We start from the raw sequence: 23,941 nt of genomic DNA, 5'->3' as shown, positions 1-23,941 counted from the left end.
GTAGTAAATTCCACTGTTTCAGATGCGAACCCAGAAGTTCAGCTTGTGCCTTAGAAAGATTCAGGTCCCTAACAAGATCATTCAAATCGTTTTGTGTCAGGAGATGTGGCGTCATTTCTTCGTAATCAAAATCAGAGCTTTCATTCTCCGTGTCTGTATTAGCATCGACCTGGGTTTCATCGTCCAATGACCATGTCTCTGGAGGAACGGGGACAGGTAAGGAGGAACTGTGCACTACGGGTCGAATTGCTGACTTGATGTTGGGCTACTTGATCTTCTTTCTATCCTTGCCCTTCATCCCTGCTATTTTAATCATGCAGAAATAGCAATCATTTACGTGATTAGTCGGCTCCCTCCATACCATCGGGATAGCAAAAGGCATTGCAACTTTACCTTTGTTCTTCATCCAATCATTCAGACGAGACGAACAGTTCACACAGACAATATGTGGTACCAGTTGGGGGAACTTAACATGCGGGAACAAACGACACAATCTTCCTGTCAAGCGTAATATGTATGTATAGCATTGCTTATTATAACAATTCTTATATAATGAAATATTTTTAAAACTGTGGGTGCTACACAGAAACTAATAACATTTTCGTGCTTAGGGGGTCAAAATACATAAGAAACACCCATTTCTATTCTTGAAAATTTTTCATTGTTGACCAGTGTAATAGAAGAACCTCTCATCACAGGGGAGTTGGCTGGTGTTTGCTGATTTAGCACTTAAGTTTTGGCTCTTGACAGAATCATCAAAATTCAGTTACAAATACTGCAAAAAATATTTTATGTTAGAATTATATAGTACGTACGAAATGTTTTATTTTTACTAGAAGAAAAGTTACTGAAATTAGTTAAACAACGCATGTCTCAAATCAAAGGCAGGAACAAGTGTTTCACACAGGATTAAATGGAGGAAAACCCCCATCTTCTATGAAACTTCATGCAGTCTTTTCCACAAGCAGTTTTTTGATATGCAGCGTTGCATTGTATCTAAACAAAAAAAGTAAATGTTTATCAGAAAACACCTTTCACAAAAAAAAAGTCATGATTTTTTCTTCTCTGGCTAAAAGTGGTTAAAAACATTCATGTACATCGTAACTGCAAATTAATGTATAGAAATCTACAGTATGAGTGTCCAAAGTTGAAATGAATTCATAATGTGGTAATAATACTTATTGTCCATATTAACCTCCTACAAAACAATAATAAAATATTTGTGTGTCAGATATATAATGCTTATCAATAAGCCATGCAGGCACAAAGTCATATACTTTAAAATACATTTAGATCTTGCATTGCAAAATGAAAATGTATCCATGTTGTAGGGGAAGCTTCTCTCTTTCAGATGATACTGAATGTCTGGGAATTCAGGCAGATCCTTTTAAATTGACCTTGAAGAGTAGTGAATTTTACCATGCACAGTGAAGATACCAACTTTAAATAAATGCTGTTAAGCTGTCTTGTTCATTCAAAAGTCAAGCATCATGTATAGCACAATACATGTTTAAAATATCAAGCCCGTAACTGTTTTTTCTAGATCAGGGTGGCTACTCTAGGACCATGATAAAATTCAAGTATAATTCTCGGTTTTCAAGGGAGATTTTCAAAAAATTCAAGGCCACAAGCAGATGTTTTCTCCATTTCAACCTTGCGTATTACCGCCTCTCAACACCCACACACAGAGGCACCAACCAGGAACTTTTGTCGGGTGGGGGGGGGCAACTACCAGAATAAACATACAAACAAAACAAACAATAATAATAATAATGACATTATTATGACTATTATTAGTAGTTGCAGTAGTAGTGGTAGTGTCAAAGATGTTATCATCCTCATAATTACACAAAAAGGAGTAGTAGTCTGTGTTAAAGCATTTGTGTTGGAACAAATGATTTTAAACATTTTTTTAAAAAAACGTTGAATTTCACATTCATTAATAATGGAAAACAAGTACACAAATTGTATTTTTGAATAGCAGAAAATGCATGATAAATGCATTCTGAATATTATTATTTTTGTACATATAATATGTATAACTTTCATGTATAGGGTCTTTCATTAAGAGTGATACTTTTTAAAATTTGAAAAAAAAAATAAACCACTCAACGTATCAAAGTAAATTGTGCTTTATTTTGAAGCTTAGACATTGCAGTTATGTTCTGAACAAAATATCGTTCAAATGTCCAAAACGGCTTTGAACACACTGACGCACACGATGGCTCCATTGTTAATCACTCTGTCCAACATTAGTGGCGTTATGTCTGCGATAGCCTGACGAATGTTCGCCTCCAAATGTTCCAAAGTTCGTGGCTTGTCAGCATAGACCTGGGCTTTGATGTAGCCCCAAAGAAAAAAATCCATGGGTGTTAAATCACAGGACCGTGGCGGCCAATTCACACATCCACGTCTTGAGATGATCCAGTCGCCAAACTTCTCCCTCAGCAAATCGAGCGTAGCATCAGCTGTGTGGCACGTAGCACCATCCTGCTGGAACCACATGTTTTCAATATCTATGGTGTCAAGTTCTGGCCACAGAAATTCGCGTAACATGGATCTGCAGCGGTTGCCATTGACGGTAACGGTTCTTCTGTCATATTCATGAAAGAAATAAGGTCCAATGATGCCGCCACGCCATAAACCGCACCACACAGTGAGTTTTTCTGAATGCAATGGCACCTCATGGACCACTTGTGGGTTCTTCTCGCTCCAAGAACGACAATTTTGCGTATTGACGAATCCACTAAGACAACAATGCGCCTCGTCTGAGAAGATGATTTTTCCACTGAATCAGGATCAGTGGAGCCATCGTGTGCGTCAGTGTGTTCAAAGCCGTTTTGGACATTTGAACGATATTTTGTTCAGAACATAACTGCAATGTCTAAGCTTCAAAATAAAGCACAATTTACTTTGATACGTTGAGTGGTTTATTTTTTTTTCAAATTTTAAAAAGTATCACTCTTAATGAAAGACCCTTTACAACATATGTTTTACACATATTCAAAATTGAGTGACGTAAAATACATGGCAACACTAAAATTTGTACATATTCAAAGTTTCTTTAATACACATATATATATATACACACACACACACAGCATATAGGTCTATTATTTATATTCACTACATAATCAATTCATCCACCTCATAAAAACAAACAGCAAAAATTATATAAATTGTCTCAAATGTGCACGCTCCTTTTCCTCCCAACAATTGTTCATGCATTTAAGACAAAATCCATTAAGAGAGGTCTTATTTCTCTCTCTGGTAATTTACAATGCATTACAGAAAAGGATCATATTGCGAGTCAAGCAAACAAGAAAATTTTTAATTCATTTCTTTGCAAACTAAAAATATTGATTTAATAGGGCGTAAATAATTTCACGAGGCACCATGGCATTCTCTCTTTTAGAACTTTTATTATTTAGATTGTTCGGCGGCCAGAGCCGAGTCTCGCCGCTCCCTAGCTACGGCTCTGAACTTGACAAGACTAAGAAAAGCAGGTATTGCGAGCGAAGCGAGAGAGAAAATTTTATGAAATGTATTTTTTTTTCATAAAATTTGAAATCGAGGGGGATAATTTAAGTGCTCCTCTGTGCCCTCTGCAGGTGACCTTGGTCATCAATGTTTGCCCCCTTGCCCTCCTTAGAAATGATTTCCATTCAAGGTTGGGGGGAGGGCAATGCCCCCTTGCCCTCCTTAGAATTGATTTCCATTCAAGGTTGGAGGGAGGACAATGCCGCCCCCCCTGCCCCACTGTGGGGTTGCACCACTGATATGCACACACAAATATAGTAATAATATGAAGTGTCTGTGTGATTCCAATGTATCCAAACATTCTAATTTAATTAAATTAAACTGTATATTTAAAACATTTAATTTGAGGTCCTTACTTTACGTTTGCCATTTCACATACTCAGATTCGAAATACATCTACAAACACAAGTCACACAAATGTTGTGGTATATATTCCAACCTGCGAAAAATTGTTAATTTTGTAAGAATTTCAAACTCAAATCTACCTAATCACCTTATCTTGCAATAATCTTCTGTCTGTCAGATTGTTCTACAAAGGACAGTAACAAAGTAAACAGATCGAGAGAATTCTGTTTTATTTTTCACACAACATTATTTTCCTTCCTCGATAAAAATAAAAACTCAACTGTGAAAATCTCGCCTCAGGACATTTATCAATATGTATAAATTCAATAAGATTTGGATTAATAAAAGTTGCAATTTTTCACATCTACGGATAAAAATTCAAACAGAATCCACGCATAATTCCCGGAGCCATAAATTCATGCTGAATTCCTGGAATTCAAGGAATTCCTGGTGAGTAGCCACCCCTGTAGATGTTATTAACTCGTTAAATTCTTGTCAGGATCATCTATGGTAAATTGCAAAGATACCTGGTTGGCTCTTTCATACAGAATGTTAATTTTATATCTGTCTACCTAGGTACATATTTTATATCAGCTGAAAAAGTTGTATAGGAACACCAGTTATTACGTAGCCTTAGTTTTATCAACACCTGAAAATGGTGTCTCTTCCTTAGATGCATGCAATGGAACAGTGGATGTTTGGACAGCACAAGAGCTTGCACTCTTCCATGCTGTCATCAGTTTTCAAAGTTGAAAGTCTTCCAGTATAGAGTTCGTGCTTAATAGATTAACAGCCCTCCAAAAATGCCTAGTGCCACCTGAACACCTTGATAAAACATGCTTCCCGTAGTCCTGTTCAATTTTTTCAAGCTTTGCATGGCATTTTCCCCTAGCTTCATACAACTTGAAATTGCACTCTTCTATTTCGGTGATACACAATGAACAAGCACTTCATGAGAATCTGCACTAACAATAACTTATTGGTACTAGCCACTTGCAACTTGCACCAACGTTCAATGAGTTACTGATACTGATCGTTCAATGAGATACTGGGGTGTATTTTTACCAGTCTCATTACTTTATTGACAGAACATGTATTAGCATTAATTTTTTTAAGTTCTGAAGTAACTAAATATAATACTTAATTTTGAGACAATTTGTTCTTAATTAACACTACATACCTTGTACACTACAAGTAAAAACCAATAAACACTACTAGTATAACCAATGCACAACACATAACTTGCATCTTAAATTTTGCCAACCTGCATGTCAGAGTAGTTACCATCGTATGCTATGATACCAATCCTTCTCTGGCCATGGCTGTTAATTGTTTTGATTGATTTAGTTTATTTTACTTGGCTTTTCTGTCACTTTTGGCTAATTGCAAAGTTGAGGATGAGTCATGATATGATGAAATTGATGATGGGACACTTGCAAAGACCCATGCCCAGGCTGGGATTCGAACCAGGGTCCCCTGGCATTGTAGCATGCTGTGTTAACCATTCTGCCATGGAGGCTGGCTGGGTGTTCTTTGCATCCCTTCATCAGTTTCATAATATCATCACTCATACTTATCTTCGTGATTAGCCACAAGTGGCAGAAAAGAAAAGTAAAATAAACCAAATCAATTGATGAAGCATCTGAAATTTTGAGATGCAACTTCCTTATACACATGTTTTACTGACAGTGGTTGGTAAACTCAAACACTGATGGAGATAACTTGCTAACCACCAGTCCTATTTTCTTGGGAGGGTGAAAGCTTAGGAACTTGCAACATTGCCATATTTCTGCTTTCATCCTTGAGAGAAGTTCCAAGATATTTATTCTCTTTCCGAACAGTAGTGTCTTAAAAATGGAGGGTGGAGTGTAGTTATACATGTGTGAGGCCCAGGGGTGCCCCCCCAAAAAAAACCTATGATGCAAACCTATGATGGAGAGAGAAGATTTGCGGAACAACAAAATATGGAAATATTTAAGCAAAGTATGCTTACTTTAGGTATTGTTTACAATATAGACATTTATATGTACAACCTTAGTGGCAATGAAGTTCGACCAGTCACAAATATAGGAGTGCGTTGTGAAAGAAGGTGAACACATGCATATGCTGAACATATTTTATTCAGCAGGCTACATGGAACAAAGGAAAACATAAATTTCCGCTGCAACGCAGCAATGTATGGTGTCCACACAAAATAAAACATTTTCGTCCATCTACACGTGACATTGAAGTTCGACCACTGTTAGAGGGGATCCTGTTTACCATGGTGTGACGCCGCCCCATCGGCGAATAACTGTGGCAATGCGTCGGGGCATGCTACGGACGAGTCGTTAAAGGTATTCCACATCGATGCGGTGCCATTCCTCCTGCAGGCAGGCGATAAGAGCAGCCACTGCCGTGGGTCCCCTCTGTTGCACACGTCGCTTAAGAACACGCCACACATTCTCAATGGGCGAGAGGTCGGGACTCGATGGTGGCCATGGCAGAGTTCGCACGTGATGGCGAGTCAACCATTCTCTTGTCAGCCGCGCTGTATGAGGTCTGGCATTGTCGTGTTGAAAGATGAGACGCCGCCTGTGGAACAGGTGCCTTCACACTGTGAAAAGATGCTGCTCCAATATGCGTATGCATTCACAATGCCCTCACAGACGTGTAGTGGGCCAACCCCAGATGCCGTCATGCATCCCCATACCATCACTGACGCAGGTTTCTGTACCCGACGTGCATAACATTTTGCTTCATTCTGTTCCTCCTTCCAACAAATGATTGTTTTCCGTATTTTCCCGTACACAACACTGAAAATGGATTCGTCCGTCCACAAAACCCTGTTCCACTGCCGAAATGTCCATCCCCGGTACATTCGTGCCCACCGTAGTCGATTGCCTTTGTTCAACATGGAAAGGAAGGGTTTACGTTTCGCCTTGTACACTCGGTAACCGCATCGCTGTAGGTAACGGCGAATGGTTCTGGTTGACACTTCAATGTGAAAGTGTTCTCGAGTCCACAGTCGTAATTCGGCCACAGAAGGTCACGTAGGTCACGCACGCTCAGCAGGCGTTTTCGACCGGGGGCCTTACCTGGCTCTGTAGTACCCGTATGTTGGTGGTGTTTGATGATGCAGTGGACGGTTGACTTGGGTAAGTTCAGTTGGCACCCTATTTCCCGTTCACTGAGTCCATCCCGTTGCAACTCCACCACTCTTCTCCTCACGGTGTTGTCAATAGGTTTGCCCCTGGCCATGGTGATGATGCACTGCGGTTCCTCGGTGCACAGCACGCGCTTATATACGGCGGACTCCCTTATCGTGTCCGTGACGTCATGCTTCCGTCGAATGTGCCACTATCTGGAATTTCCGTATGGGTCTGGTGCCTGGTCGAAGTTCAATGTCACGCGTATAGTTCCCCGTTTTCGTTCTTACGTGACCTTGGGTGCAACATGCTGGGATCACGATTCTTGCCTGCTCACACTCCTCCTCTTACACACATGCGTCACTTCTGCGGGTCACCCATTCCACTGCCTATGCCTCTGTGCATTTAATCACGTATTCCTTTCTGGTCGAACTTCATTGTCACCAAGGTTGTATATTACTTTGACATTAATTGAAATAACATTTTACATAAGTGATAATAACTTCTGACTTTGTAAAGTTGTTGCAACAAATTTATTGATAATTTCCTCTCTTTGAACTACTTTTAAAACATTGGACTCACAGGATGGAATTAACGTAGATATTAAACACTAATCAGCCGTCTGTTTTTAATTACTCTTATGACACTCATTGTGCGTTCTGCAGAGCAACTTGTCATTGGTATGGAGTTCAGAATTTTATGAAATAATTGGAAAGGTCAAAAACTGGTCAAGCAGACAGCAAGGTTTGACTAACCTTGTATAAATGTGAAAATGACCACCCCTCCTTTTCCAGACCGATTCTAAAGGCATAGGAGATGATGTTTCATTTTAACTCAATTGCCGCGATCACCCACAGGTTGGTAGAAATACTGTACGTAACAACCATAACAAGAAATCAACAAGTCAATCAAACGAAACAATCCCCCTTTTTTTTGATGTGGAGATATAGAGAATTGATAGCTAAACCGTAAAATTTTGTCCCCCAAAAAAATTCGCATCATGGATCCCTCCTGTGGGCACCCCTGGTGAAGCCAATACATGTAAAAATACGATATTTGTTTGTGTGATATGCAATTCTGGAATTCTCCGTCAGAGATACTGGCCTCTTCACCACATCAGTGTTTGGAGCAAGAAAGTGCAATAATGTAAGTTATTCTTTTTTAAAATTTATTTAGGCTTAAGTGTTCATAAAATAGTAGAATCACTGTAATGATAATTGTCTCTATATAGTTAATATAAAGTAGATGTTCAGTATAGTACAAGAGACAGAGAACTACAACTCTCATACTACCAGTACTTCGTAGATTGTTAATAAGAATGAGTTGTGTTTAATTAGCATTATTATTATGATTTTTGTTTTCATAAAATTACAATTAATGTGTAAACCTTGATTATACTGAAATCTTGGTAATAATAACCTTGAGTGGATACAGAGACCTTTGAGTTGAATTTGAAAATGTTCTGTTTTAATGAATTTCTAAGCGTGTATGTTGATTTTCTGAGCATAGAGTAATTTCTATATGAAACTAGAAAAGTGAGGCGAATGATAAATTCGAAGATCAGCAGTATTACCTTTCTTATATTCAGGGTTTGAAAAAAAAAAACAGTTTTTTTTAAACACCTGGGGTCAGGTGGGTTTAATTGTTGTTTTTTTTCAGGTTTAATTGTTTTTTTCGGGTTTAATTGGGCGAGCTTGTATGAAAATGTGAATACATGTAATATAATTCACATTTGTAATTGCTGCTCAACCTACCCACTGCACTTCGCCACCGGGCACACCAACTAGCAGACCACAACAAACTGCTAAACCATAATAATGTTTATTTTTTATCCTTTATTCTCTTATGATTTCCTGGTTACCTCTGTGGATAGCAAGTTTGTATGTTTGAATTGATATTAGCAGATGTTGCAATAATGGATACATTACGATATAAGATACGACTTTTGTCAGAAGCATCAAGAGATCAACTGCAGGTGTGTACTATTATCTTCAGTCACAAGCATAATAAAATAGCGATAGCTTAGATAGTATACATAGTATTCCCTGATAGTAGATTTTTTTCCAAGAAATATGCTGTTAACATAGAATGTAATAGTTGTATTATTGTAATAATCATGTAATTCTATGCTATTTGGTATACAAACTGCAGTAACGAATGCATTCAATATTGAGCAAACATAAATACGTTGCTGTTCGACTTACATATTGGAATATTTTGTCTAAATTACCTGCAATCTTCATTAGTTCCTTCCTTTCAGAAATCATTGAAATACCAAAGTTAATGAAAAACCCACTGGTTTTTAAAATGGGTTTTTTCAATCGGCAAACCCTGCTTATATTTACAGTTGAACCAGAGTTATATGTATGTCAAAGTGAACAGAAAAAAATACGTACAACTGAGAATTACAAATCACATTTAGATACCATGTCAGTGTCTTATCATTATTAAAATACTGCAATTAAAATTGTATCTATTTTTAGGAAGAAGATACAGTATAATATAGATTATTTCTATCATAAAGTGGTAAATTAATGAATCTAAAAGTTTGATTCTTAAATACATTACACACTACTAGTTTTATGTGGATTAGCATCCACTTTCCTTATAAATTTTACTTTCTGGTCAAGCATGTAGCTTTCCTCTTTCTGTTCTCCATGGTCAGTCAGTAGCAACTAAATATGTTCACTGAAGAAACCGTTGTTCTGTTTCTATCATGAAACACAAGAAACGTCTACTATCAGCTTCTTTTTAATGTGTGCACTTTCGTATCACAATTATGTACAAAAGAAATGTGTCTCTTGTTCTGAACAACTACAGCAATCTCCTGTGATTTCAAGCCACGCGCCATTCCTCTTTTCCTTCCTGTGACACTGCCGTGCCACACTCATCTTTCTCACGACTCAAGAGACCGCAGTGATGCCCACCTATTCTGTTTTGTATTTGTTTTGTAATGACAAGAAATGTATACTTCTGTGACATTGTTGTAGCTTTGTTACATACAAATCAACTGTATTTTTTAAAAATTAGTTTGTATAACACCAAATTACATATAAATGCATTACGCAGAAATAAGGTTTAATTAACACGTTTTTAAATTATATTTTGCTGTGACCTACAGTAATTTATGTATAAAACAGAATTACGCAGAACTGAGTTACTTATAAAGCAGTCTCAGTTGTAAATATATTATTCAGATATACTAGGGTGAATCATAAATTTGTAGCTCTTTGTTTTAAGGTGCATATAGGCCTCCAAACAGATGTAGATTGTGCTCTGTCATTGTTATTACCTCTAGGAATATAAATTATCTAGAGCAGTGGTATTCAACCTGGGGTACTCGTACCCCTGAGGGTACGCGAAGACTTTTTAGGTGGTACGCACAATTTAAAATAATTATAAATAATGAAAACTGTTTCTGAAAGAGATAACTTGAAAATGTAATAAAGGGCAGCAAAGAAAATAGACATTTCTTTGTGAACATTTTCCTCAAAGTAAATATAAAAAGGGATCGATTAAGAGGATTTCATGTTACTCCCTCCCACCAACCACCAGACTAAAGGATTCTAACTCTGATTTATTATTATGCTCAGAACTTGTATTATCCTCTATATGCTGCAGAATCGGTTCCTCCTCCACCGGATATCAGTGAAAATAGTGTTGAACCATCTACGAGCAAGTCGAAAATCTCGAAAAATGTGAAATACAGGTATTTCAATGAATCTTACATTAAATATTGATTTGTATCAAATACGTGTGATCCACCTCTTCCCCTCTGCGTTATTTGTAATCAAACTTTATCGAATAACTGTATGAAACCATCCCTCCTTCACAGACACTTAGTAATCAATCATAACCATTATAAATACAAGACAATCGAGGAGCTAGTGTGCAGAAAACAAGCTCATCCATCTCGTTAACAGGTAAGAAATATTAAAGTTCATAATATTTTTTTGCTATACCCGTAATTTTCCTTTATTTATTTTATAATTCTCCTTTTTATAGTAAAACTGTATAATTTAATAGGTAATGATTTGCATAATTTATTTTATATGTAGTTATGTATAATCTGAATTAAGGATAACTCGGGGAAGGGGGGTACATGCTTGAGTAGAAAAGTTTCTTTAGGGGTACACAGAGAAAAAAGGTTGAATACCACAGATCTAGAGCGGATATTATTTAAGTAATGTCCGTAAAAACATTTTAAAAAACTGCATTGCCTTATGTTTGGTGAAAATTTATTTTGTATCAGATTCTACATGCCTTGATCTGTTTTTCCGCATAGTTTCCATTTCTATTTAAAAAAAAAATCATAACGTGCAATGAGCTTTGTAGATCCTCCTCATAGAAGTCAGCGGCCTACGAGGCAAGCCATTCCCCAACTCCTTTTTTCAATTCTTCATCACTGCCAAAATGCTTGTCTCCAAGGAATTCCTTTAGATACCAGATGAGGTGATAGTCATTGGATTTAAGGTCCAGTTTGTAAGGAGGATGGCCAATTGTTCCCAGCCAAACAATGTGATCTGATCTTGCATTTGATGAGGTGTGAGGCCTCACATTGTCATGAAGCAGCAAAACCCCAACTGACAGCAGGCAGTGGCCTTTAGTCTTGATTGCACTCTGCAGTTTCTTCAAGGTCAGACAATACACAACTGAGTTTATTGTTGTCCTTGACGGCATGAAGTCTACTATTAAAACGCCACACTGCGTATGTCCCAAAACATGGTTGCCATAATCTTGCACGTTGAGATGGTCTGTTTGAATTTCACTTTAGTCAGAGATGATGTGTGTCGCCACTCCAATGACTGCTGCTTGGATTCAGGAGTCAAGTAGGTCACCCATGTCTCATCCCTCATTATGCTGTGGTCCAAAAATTCATCACTTTCCTCCTGATATTGTGTCAAAAATGCCAGAGCATTGGCCAATCTGCTCCTTTTGTTCCTTGGAAAGCATCCAAGGAGAACACAATTTCCTGAATCACAAGGTTTCAGAGACAATTTTGTACAGCACTGACCTTGACACTTGCAGAAATTCCAATGACAACATGGGGTGTAAGGGGTGACCTTCCACATAGGCACCCAAAAGTCAACCTCACTTCCACGTAGTGCACCCTGGACTAAAGACTAACGAGGCTCTGGCGACTGGCACTATGGCCAGTATAATTTTGTGTGTGTTGTCCTGTTTGTTGTCCTTGTGTGTGCTGAGTGATCGTTTACAGCCTCAGCTTTTAACAGAAGTCAGAACATTTTAACATTTTTAGTTATGCAACGCTAGAGTTGTTATTTGTAATGATAAGGGGCTGGCCCCCGTATAATGTGACGGGAGCAAAATAGCCTAAGTGCTGACGCTCCCAAAATTTTAAATTCAAAATCAAATCAAATCAAATCCAATGACAACATGGAAATTATGAATCATCTATTTTCATGGGTTTTGGCATCTACTGCATGCACCAAACCATCACTGATTACTAGGGAGCGGAAGTTGATGAAATGTCATCTATTTCTAACATCTCGGACATGATGCCCATTAAATTTACACAATATTACATTTCGTCTAGAACCCAAAAAAGGTAATTGTAAAGTGCATTTTTTTTGCCAATTTTCAGGTTTTAGGTCATTTTCCCAGATTTTCGGCATTTATCCGTCATTTTTCGCAATATTCGGTGTATTGTTTCATCATATTTTGTCACTTCTATCATTTTGGTAATATTCTTGAGTCTTTTTACCAAGGTGAACATAGACCTATATATATCTCGCAGGATTGCAAGTTACAAGCAAAAGAAATGCTGAACTGGTGACAATCTTTGTTGTGTCAGTTTTTTTTTAAAGCAAGATTCCATTTTGTTTAATTTCCTTTTTATTTCAATTTTTAACCTGAAACTAACAAATTTAATGGTCATTTTTTGCATTTTTTAGGTCATCAACTTCCGCTCTCTACTGATTACAGATGGCCGACCTGAGCATGGCTTATCATTAGTGTTGGGCGATACATCGTTATCGCGATATTGAAAAAATATTGTCCAGGTGATCAACTAGACATTATATTGTAATGATATTTTGGCAATATATATCATGTTGGTGATATATAGTCACAATTTTGGCAGTATACACATGTTGGGGATATATATCATGTCAGAGATATTACGTCTCTATATTTTGGTGATATATATCATGTTGGCAATATATTATCATGTTGGCGATATATTATCATGATATTTTAGATATATATTGTGGAGACGATACCATCACCAATATCAGGATATGGAGAAAATATCGCATCGTATCATCTCTGATGATATCTTCTTGACCATATATCGCAATATCAAATTTCCGATGTCGTCCATCCCTACTTTTCATACATATTCCCCTACCCGTTCTTGAACATACTCACCCATTTCTGCACTTTGCAGTTGGCGGGCCGCTCGATCATCTTAAACATTGCAATCACACAGTATGAAGTGCACACTGACATTGTGGCTCCAAATGATGTCTGCTTCTGTGCAAGGATGCCGAGAGTTCGTGCGCATGTACAGTACTATGTCTGCACAGGATATAACGGACCTTACTTAAAAAACACACCTCGTAGAAATAATCTAAAAATATTTTGTTCTATCAATTTTAAAAGATTCTTGAATTCCTATTGTACAAAAAACTGAATGAATGATACCCTCAAAAAGGTCGGTGTAAAAATTTGACAGAAATAGAAAACATTCATTAGACACTGGAATACTTGAAATTTTCATGACATCAGACCACATTGTGAGACATAGACAAAAATATGGTGCACACACAAGAAAACGTTGGACCTTCAAAGTTGCCAGGTCAAGAGCAGTGATAAAGTTTGTACAAAATAACATGGTCTTCAGCCAGTTATGTCAGAATTTGTGAGTGGTGAAGTAGGGGTAAGATGAAGGGTGTATGGGAGAAGTGGATATGGAGAATGAAGGGTGAAGACTGAAGTTGGTCACTGCTGAGACCTGGTTGGGAAAGTTACTGACGGGCCTCGTTCAATCATTGGGTAAGGTTTCAGCCATGGCTTATATAGACCTTTCCCCAGCATTTTCATTCTGAGCTTGTGGTGGATTGAGCTAACAGGTAGATGATCGCTATCCTATCACAGTTGTTGAAGCTGGTATTGTGATTGTTGGTGTGGACAGCGGCACTGGAATTCAGGTTTTTTGTTTGTTGATTCCGAGATTGAGATCTGTGGTTGTTTCCATCAGGTAAAGTTACCACAGATGAAGGTACCAGGATGGAGATGTGATTTGAGGGGATGTGGCAGGTTCCTTTTGGATGAAGGTAAAGTTGCCAGTATGATTGTGAATCTGGAGATAAAGAGATGTGATAAGAATGGAGTAGTTTTTGCACCTTGGCAGTTTCATTTGTTAGCAGGAGCTGGAATATTGTGGACCCTGATGTTTGTTGAGTTTGGTTGAGCCTTGAAAGCCACAATACCTCCAGATCCATGGCACAGCCATGTTGACAAGATTATTCCCACTCCATGCAATGAATGCTCTTCATGGGCAAAGTTGAGTAAGAGTAACTGGATACTCAACCCTTGTAACTGGATGCTCAATTATTTGATATCACTCCTCTGACTGTTTTCTGAATAGAATTTTCATGCTCTGGACACACAAGACACCTGGAGGAAACTGGGGGGTAAAGGCAGCCAGGGGCATGATACTGAAAATACACAATATCACAATGCGTACTGGTATTACTTCGACAAAGGTTACAGATAAGCACCCCCACCGTTCAGGCAATTGTCCCAATGCCGAACAAGTTTCTGGATATCGTCCGCAAAGAAGGACGTTGGTTGCATGTCAAAACACTCTTCTACAGCATCTTGAACCGCTTGATCGGAGACGAAGTGCTTACCCTTCAGAGCCTTCTTCAGCTAACCAAAGATGTGAAAGTCACAAGGGGGAAAGATCTAGGATGTACAGTGGGTGTTCCATAACATCCCACCAAAAACTGCCCAGAGTGTCCATCGTTACATTGCCATTGTGTGGGCATACTTGTCCTGATCATGGGAGATTCCCCATCAATATCCATGCACCTGAAAACTTGGCACACCACTTAAACACTGTGCTTCTTTTGAAACATGCATCCCCGTACATGGCATGCATTCACTGAAAGATTTCACTCGCAGATGCACACACCTTCTTTGCACATGAATGACACCCCATTGTACATGTTTGGATGTATCCATTACACACCTCTTGTGCTTTCACTTCCTCCTCTACTCAGCAGACTCATGGAACAGACTGCACGTTATGTTCTGTTACTACGCACCACCAAGCCCTACAGCGCTGCCACCATCTAGCCTCCCTGCCAAATACTTGCAGTGTTGCCAACTCTGTCCATGTTTCACTTGAAAGACACTGGAATATCCAATTTCTTAGACTAACTAACAATTTCAGTCCCATCAAGTTCTTCTTCTTCTCCTTCTCCTATGGCGCTGCAGCTCAATATCGAGCCCTGGCCTCCATAATAGAGCCCCTCCATGCGTCTCTGTCCAAAGCTTTTCTCCTCCAATTTCTCATTCCTAACATTCCTTTCACATCTTCCACCACCTCCATCCATCTCCTGGGTTTCCCTACAAATCTTCTACCTCCTATTGTACTATAAGCCATTATCTTGGGTATGCAATGTGCATCCATTCTTTGAACATGTTCTGCCCACTCTAGTCTTTTAAATTTAATAAAGTGGGATATACATAATTCTTCGTATAGATGGTACAATTCATTGTTATATCTTAGTCACCTGAACCATCAAGTTCACCTGGACCCATTCCACCAATCAAATCACCTTCTTAGATGTGGATGTGCACATTGAGAAAGGCAATCAGGGTATCAGGGTGGAATCAAGCCCACATACCTACCCTTCTCCAACTCTCTTTCATACCACTACCAAGAATGCAATCCCATTCTCCCACTTTCCAACAGAACTACAACCTCCGCCTACATCAAGCGTGGGCTGCTTCACACCCCCTCCCCCCACAATGAAACATGACACAACTGACATTTCCTACTCCCCATTCTTCACAGTTATGTGAGAGTAAGTCATGGCAACTATTTTTCCCCCCTCAAGAATGTAAGACCAGCACAAAAATTCGAAATATATAAGTGGACGAGGACACTGAATGGGACTGAGCAATGTATGACAGGGGTTGGCAGGTTAAGTGCCAAAAATACCGTTGAAGAAATTATCGTTCCACATGCGTGTTGGTCACAAGGCTTTTTCATGGAAAAAATGTAGGCTTCACCATGACTCGAACCTGGATCTCTGGTATACTGTGCCATTTCTCTACGAGCCCATCTCTGGTTTTGCTTGATTTTTCACTCTTGCTTCTTTTACCTGTGCCTTTCATCTCTGCCAATGGTGGCACAACAGGAGCTGTTGCGTTTGAAACACTATTTACATTGATGGTGTCCAGTTTCTCCCAGCATAGAGTTGTAAATTACCCATTTGGCACACATTTTTTTCCTGACATTTCTACATATTACAGTCACCTGCAATAAAAATTGGACACCTAGATCCTGAATACTCGCTTCCTTGCAAGGTGTTATGTGTGTTGCCTAACTGTGTGGCAATAAGTGGAATTTAATTTTCAATGGCAACTTCTACCACTGTCGTAGAGTTAGGCAACACACATAACACCTTGGAGGGAAGCGAGTACTTCAGGATCTAGGTGTCCCATTTTTATTGCCTGTGACTGTACAGGGTGTCTACCAGTCAAGGAAAAGTAAAGAAATCAACATGTAAGTCAAGAAAGTCAAGAAATTATGCTTTGCTATTTTTTACAGTATTATTATATATCTGTACTGCCATTTAATCAAATTGAATATTCGGAAATCTTAAATTGTATTGATATGTGGTTAAGGTTTCTTTGCTCTGTTTCTTAAGAATCTGTACATTCTTGCATGTGTAAAGTTTTGTAAAAATATTAAAGATTAAGTAATGTGGCCATTTCCCACCCAGGATGAAGTCTGAAGCATTCATTTTTACATCCATTATTAAAGCAAGTCTAAATATCTTGTTAAAGTACAGCTTCAGTTTTCCCTTGTGGTAGGGATTTTTCATTGAATAAAAATATATATTTTCTTATTTTTGCAACTGTACATAAGTAGGGGGCAATTAAATGAATGTTAAGAAAATAGTAAGATAAGGTCAAGAGAAAGTCAAGAATTTTGGATTTGTTATTTTGGTAGACACACTAGTACGTTTCCTGCATGTGTCAAATGGTGAGCTAATTTACAACTGTATGCTTCACGAAAGTAGACACCATCGACGTCAACAGGGCTACAAAGGCAACAGATCCCATTTCAGGTAGATTTCACACAGGTGAAACAGCAGGAGAGAAAAATCAGGTAAAAACAGGGCTGTTTTGGTAGCTCAGTTGGTAGAGCAATGGCCCAGTATGCCAGAGACCCAGGTTTGAGTCTCGGTTGAGCTGGCATTTTTCGCTGAAATGTCTACATAGTTCGTGTGTGTGCCAAATACAAAGATGTGGAGATTTGTTTGACTAGGTATGGAAGATAACATATTTTAAATCAGCTTTATTTGTCACCTTTCAAAGTCCAGGCACTTTCTATTCCATTGCTCGTATCATAAATTAATGTTTAAGGCTCAAATTTCTGTATGGCAAACAGTTCAAGCAGTGACGTTGCTAACAGTGGGCCAGAATTGGCCATGGCAAATGCAGTTGTAAAATTTTATGACAAATGTAAAATGAAAGTGCATAGATAATAATAAATATGAGGGTTCTTTAAAGATTTGAATCCATAATCTCCAGTTTTGGAGCATGCTCTTCTAATTCTGGTTCATGTAGAACTCAATCTAAGGTATAACATATAGTTAATGTAAGATTTGAATTTACATAATTTTTATTTCAATATTTAGACTTCCTTGTTTAGATCACATACTAACGATGTGAATATCAAAGTACATTTTCTTTGAAGATATGACCCACCCAAATCTTCGAAAATCATCTGTTGCCCCATCTGCCCCTTCAGATACCCCCCAGGCAATAATCAGGAACTGAAAGGTTGGGTGAACATGGCAGCCAATTAATTTGGAAAATAATAGACCTGCCATTTTGAAAATAAAATTCCACTATTTTCTTTGTTATAATTCACCATGACTTGGTTATTATGTACCTGCAGCGAAAGAAAAATCAGCTACTAAATGTTTCAAGCCTTATTCGGGTCCTTCAGGGAGCCTGAAAATGGTTGAACAAAGTAGAGTAAAATACAATATCAGGATCATGATGATCTTTGAAGGGAGCAACCATGTGACAAGGTCCTGTCTATGCTATCCTGCTTCGAAGGATGAACAGAATGTGGATACAAGAAGAGGTGACATAAAGAAGTAAATCTTCTTTCTTGTTTTTATTTATTTGTTTTTAATAAAATTTTATTCACTTTATCCGTGAGTCTGTTTTTTCTTCTTTGTTCTATTAATTTCAGTGGAACTTGTACTACCGCGTGTCTCTTTTCCCAATTATGAAAAATTTTATTCTGATTCCAACCACCTGATTACCATGTCAGTCCACCTTGTAGTTATTCAGATTGTCTCATAGTTTTAGTTACAAAGCTCTTTATGTCTGCAATTTTTTTTAAAAAAATAGTTGAATTAATTTTAAATCACACCTCAAAATAATATTTTCAAATGCATTTTTTGTGCACATTCATAAATTTTCAAATGCATTTATTGTGCACATTCATAAATTATATTGTGCCATAATAACATAGAAATCACATGGTTCTCCAACCTTTTAAGTTAACCTGACTTCGTCGCTTGTTCCTTGTCACTTGTTACTTTGGTCCAAAAAGCTCCATTAATATCTTATTCAGAGGAGAATGTCCATTAACTGTCTTTCATCTTTGAAAACATGTGGACCGAGAATGCCCTGCAGAAAAAACAACGTATTGTAATCAGTAGGGCTACTGGACTTCGTTATAACATATATTTTATTTGGCATGGGATCGAAAACTGGGGTGAGATCTTTATCTGTCTGATGAAATTCAGCCGAAATAGACGAACTTGATAAGGCATATTTTGACATTTTTTATTAATTTCTCATTTTTACAACTTATTTCTTCAATTTTCTCATAATAATACATTTTTCTGAATAATTTTGTAATTGTCTTGCATATACTCTGTTATTTTATAATTTATTCTTTGTACCTTTTGCGCAACTGTTAGTTTATGTTGTCTATGGCATGATAAGGAAATTACAGATGAAGAAATTAAAAAGCAGATGCAGTCTTTTCTTACCAACCAGCACAGCACAGAACAATAATACCCACCTTTTTTTTTATCCCACCAACAATTGATAGCCCTTTGAACATTATTGAGCAAAAATGTTATAAGTCATTATTTTGCATACACAAGAATCACCATAAACAAGTTTCTTTTCTTCTTATTTCTTTACCTTTTTTTTTCACTTCTCTCAACAATCAAACGTTAGTCTGTTTTTCAGATTTTATTTAGTTAAGATCTGCCTCAAAAATTGTGTTTGTGTATTGTTTGCTTAGATTTACCAGAACTAAAGTGAGCTGCCAATTATGATTAGTTTCCACAACGGTGTAAATGTGATGTATGCATTAGTAAATGAAATTTAGGATAATCGTAGTGAACCTCACAATATTTTCACTATTTTCCCACTACATTCTTTGGTTAGAGGAATTCTGACTTCATTTAATATCCCCCCACCTTAGTTAATCTTCCCTGGAAGATACTGAATTTCCTTATAATAAGAATTTTGAAAGTACTGTCGTGCATATTTTTGTCTTTACTGGGAATATTTCTGCATTTTTCTGACATATTTTTAATTTTTTATGACATATTTCTCAATTTTTTTGACATAATTACATACATATTTCGCAGTTTTATAGGACATACAGTCCCTGGCCATATTATTAGATGCACCACAATTTTTTTTTGAAAATAATAGTTTTGAAGGGGAAAATTATACAAAATTCACCATCAGTTATCTGAAAAATTTCCTGTACGTTATTTGAACCCTGGCAAATATGAGTAATACATACAAATGCACTTTCTTGCACAACATTGATAACAATAATTGTAATAGTAATAATAATACATAGTAATGTAATTCGACACAGTGGACAATTTTAACAGTTTGCTTACTTTTCGCATTTAAAATGTTGCAATAGGATTCTTTGTGGCTGAACTTTGATTATTGTAATGAACAATATGAAAAGAGGAGGTACTGTTGTTACAAACAATACCGCCAACACCAAATGTCATTGTTGTTGAACGAACATGCCGCAGTTCAATTCAAGCTGAGTTGAGAGGAGGACGTCTTGTGAATAGTGAATCGTATTTGTGCTAAATTTTGCAGTGATAATTTTGTACACTGTCAGTATATTTTTTAAATTTAATTATTAACATTAGGAAGTCATGGGTAAAAAATAGTGACTTGACACCAAGAAAGATGGCTGAAATTAAGACTAATAAAGACAAAATTGTTCTCTAATCATGAGATTTCTTGACGATCTGATGTGTCTGAAGCATCGGTGAGGCAAATAAAGAAGAAATTTGAATATGGTGGACAGTGTGAGCCACAAAAGAAGGACACATGTGGACGTAAAACAATTTTTACTCAAGATCCTTACACTGTTTGAAGAACATTTGCCTCACGAATAGATTTGCGAGTACAAAGGAACTTAAAGATAAACATGAAAAGAGTGGTGTTCGTGCATCTGAAAGAACAGTAAGGCGTATGCTCTCTGATATGAACCTGAAGGCACTCAGACCTGCTAAGAAGCCAAAATTAACCCCTGCTATGATTCGTAAACGTTTTCGTTGGGCAAAAGCTCACAAAGAAAAAGATTTGAACTTTTATAGATCTGTTTGCTTTAGTGATGAGTTCACGTTTGAAATCTTGGGGAATAAATCTCAGTTTGTGAGAAGACGTCCAGGCGAAAAATACAATCCTGATTGTGTTGTGCAGACTGTGAAAAATCCGATAAAAGTTATGATTTGGTCAGTCATTAGTGGCAAAGGTACAGGACGTCTGTATTTGGTTCAAGGAACAATGAGGCAAGAACAGTATACCTCAAGTAAGAGCATGGTTCCCAAATGGAGAGCCGTTCGTATTCATGCAGGATGGAGCCTTATGCCATACCGCAAAACCAATAAAACAGTTTCTACAGAGTGAAAATGTCCCTCCCTTGCCCTGGTCAGGAAACTCTCCAGATATGAACCCAATTAAAAATGTTTGGTACCTAGTGAAAAAAGAAGTGGCAAAGCAAACAATTACGACGAGAATTGGCCTAATTGAAAATATAATTCAAGTGTGGAATCACCATCCTCATATGAAAGAGACAGTACAAGCATGCATTGATAGTATGCCAAGACGAATGCAAGCACTGATAAAGACCAAAAGCGGCTCAGGTAAATATTAAAATTGACTTCCAGTCATATATACATATTATATAGCTAATATTCAAGAAACACAGTAAGAAATTATATTTGCAACTATTAATGCATCAAGTAATAGTTGTTTTTTGTTAAAGTTCACATGTAATCAATTTCATATTCCATGTAATAATATATAAATAAATAAAAGAAACAGAGAATAACAAAAAAATTGACAAAATAATAACATCCTTAAAATTTTGCATAAAATTTGGAGGTGCATCTAATAATTTGGCCACGGGCTCTATACTCCCGGGCCCTAGTAATCGGTGTGTAATGAGAAACACATGCCAACGTCTGTGGCAGAGTGGTTAGCACAGTGTGCTATGATGGCAGGGGTCCTAGGATCTAATGCTGGGTGTTCTTTGTGATCTTGGTAGCAGACAAATGTTAAATGTTTTATTTGTCCATCTTATCACAAAGCACTTGTTATGAAATGAAATGGTTTATGAATATAGGGAATTCAATAACAGTAACTGCTTGCAGAACATTATATGGCCATTTGTCTCTTACACTTTGAATTTCTGCACAACAAACAACTTTTAGGAGTTAAATTTAAGTTAGCTGTGCAAATTTTGTGTACTGGTCCCAGAAGAGCCCAGTGCCGGAACCATCCTCCATAATGGCCTCTGTAGACTTCTCACAGATATTATGTGCTTATGAATAGGAAGTAATTGCTAAAGGAATATTTTTACATGTGTAACAATTATGCTTGCAGGTTTTCAACAAAAGACAGTGGGAAATGCAAAGAATCCACGCATATTGATTTAAATTCACCAGTTAGAGGACATTATTTGCATTCGGATGACGATTTGCACAATATCATCATTTCACATTCAAGGATTCCGCCTGGCAGTCCAGAAGCTGCATTTGAGATTGACGATAATGTGACGATTTCTAGAAGAAAAGAAGGATGTAAAAGACGTCAAAGGTATTTAACTTGCCCCGAATGCAGCAAAGTGTTTGGTCACAGGCGCTACCTCGAAGTTCACATGCGGATCCATACAGGCAAAAAACCATGTGTGTGTTCCATGTGCGACAAGGCTTTTACAAGAAAAGTGAACCTTAACAGACATTTCAGAATTCATGCGGAAGTGAAACCGTACACCTGTGTGGTGTGTGATAAGTCCTTCAATCGAAAATCAAACTTAAAGAGACATATACCAATTCATAGCAAGAAATCCTAAAACTTAGAGAATTTCCATGTGTATTCATTTCTCCCACAAATCCAGATGAGTAACATGAGGTTTGGTAATTTTGCAGACCAACGTTAGTACTTGAAATGTCTGTGTGTAGAGAAAACATTCATGATGTATATGCATATATCATGATTACAGTGTGGTCATTACTTGACCTGCTGTTCTGCCTGGTTTACATGTTATTACTGGTAGTTAACTACTGTCAAGATCATTGTTTGTAAATTTGGTTGGGAAATTATGAAGATGTGGGAAGGCGAACAACCAACCATTCAGAACTTATTCTACCAGTGTTGAGTGAAATTGTTGCTTCTGTTGAGCAAATTGTTAATTGTTGTTTTTTTAACACCTACAAATGTTCAATGTATGCACTATGTGTGAGACAGCATGCATTAACACGATAGGAACGCAAACAGTTTGTGTGTGTTTCGTTAAGCTGAGAGTTCATGTCCCTGCTGCTGGGCAACACACACATGACCCACATCACTCACAGTGTTTTGTGCAATGTTTGGTCCCCAAGATCACTGGGCCTTACACTATGTGGCTTCTTTTTGTGGGGTTTCATCAACAACAGGGTATTCGCCTCACCGATGCCATGTGATATAGCAGCCCTAAGGGGGCATATCATCTCAGCAATAGACACTATCGTCGGTCCCATGCGTTGCGAGTGTTGCAAGAAGTAGACTATCGTGTTGATGCATGCTGTGTGATTCGTAGTGCATACATTGAACATTTGTAGGTGTTAAAAAAAACCTGTTTGAGTTCCTGGTTCGTTCTTGATTGGTTTCATTAACATAAGTTCAATACTTTACTTGCAATAAATATTTGAAATCCCTCAAGTATTTATGAAACACCCGGTATATTTGTTGAATAAGTGAACTAGTTGCGTGGAGTTGTTACTTGATTTTGATATACAATTAGACATACAGACAGCAAAAGCAGCCAGATGATTTTTTTTAAAAATTGTTCTCTGCCACCTTCTGCCAATTTAGGCTAATTACACTTAACATAGAGAACCTGGTATGGAACACTAGACCTGTGATAACTACTTGAACATCAAGAGTTTAATATATATGATGGCACTTTATTCATATATTTGAATATAGATATTGAAATTCAAATATATACAGTATTTTCCAAAAGCGCTTCATAAATTTAAATTCGCTGTAAGTTTGTAATGAACAGAGATATTTGAGTGAAATAAAGTTTGTACTGTACAGCAGTCTTAAAAAGTTTTACCTGGCAACATTGCATGTTCAGAGCATGACATGACTGTGAGCGA

At 37.5% G+C, this 23,941-nt stretch overlaps 1 protein-coding gene across 1 annotated transcript in view; it reads left to right on the top strand.

The window, feature by feature from the left end:
* LOC145992638 (uncharacterized) overlaps positions 1–23,941 on the top strand; it is a 99,481-nt gene that overhangs the window by 48,887 nt on the left and 26,653 nt on the right. The window lies entirely within an intron of this gene.

Source organism: Lepisma saccharinum, chromosome 9 (assembly GCF_977018435.1).
Source record: "Lepisma saccharinum chromosome 9, izLepSacc3.1, whole genome shotgun sequence".
Taxonomy (NCBI): Eukaryota; Metazoa; Arthropoda; class Insecta; order Zygentoma; family Lepismatidae; genus Lepisma; species Lepisma saccharinum.
This window is presented reverse-complemented; position numbering and strand designations above follow the sequence as displayed.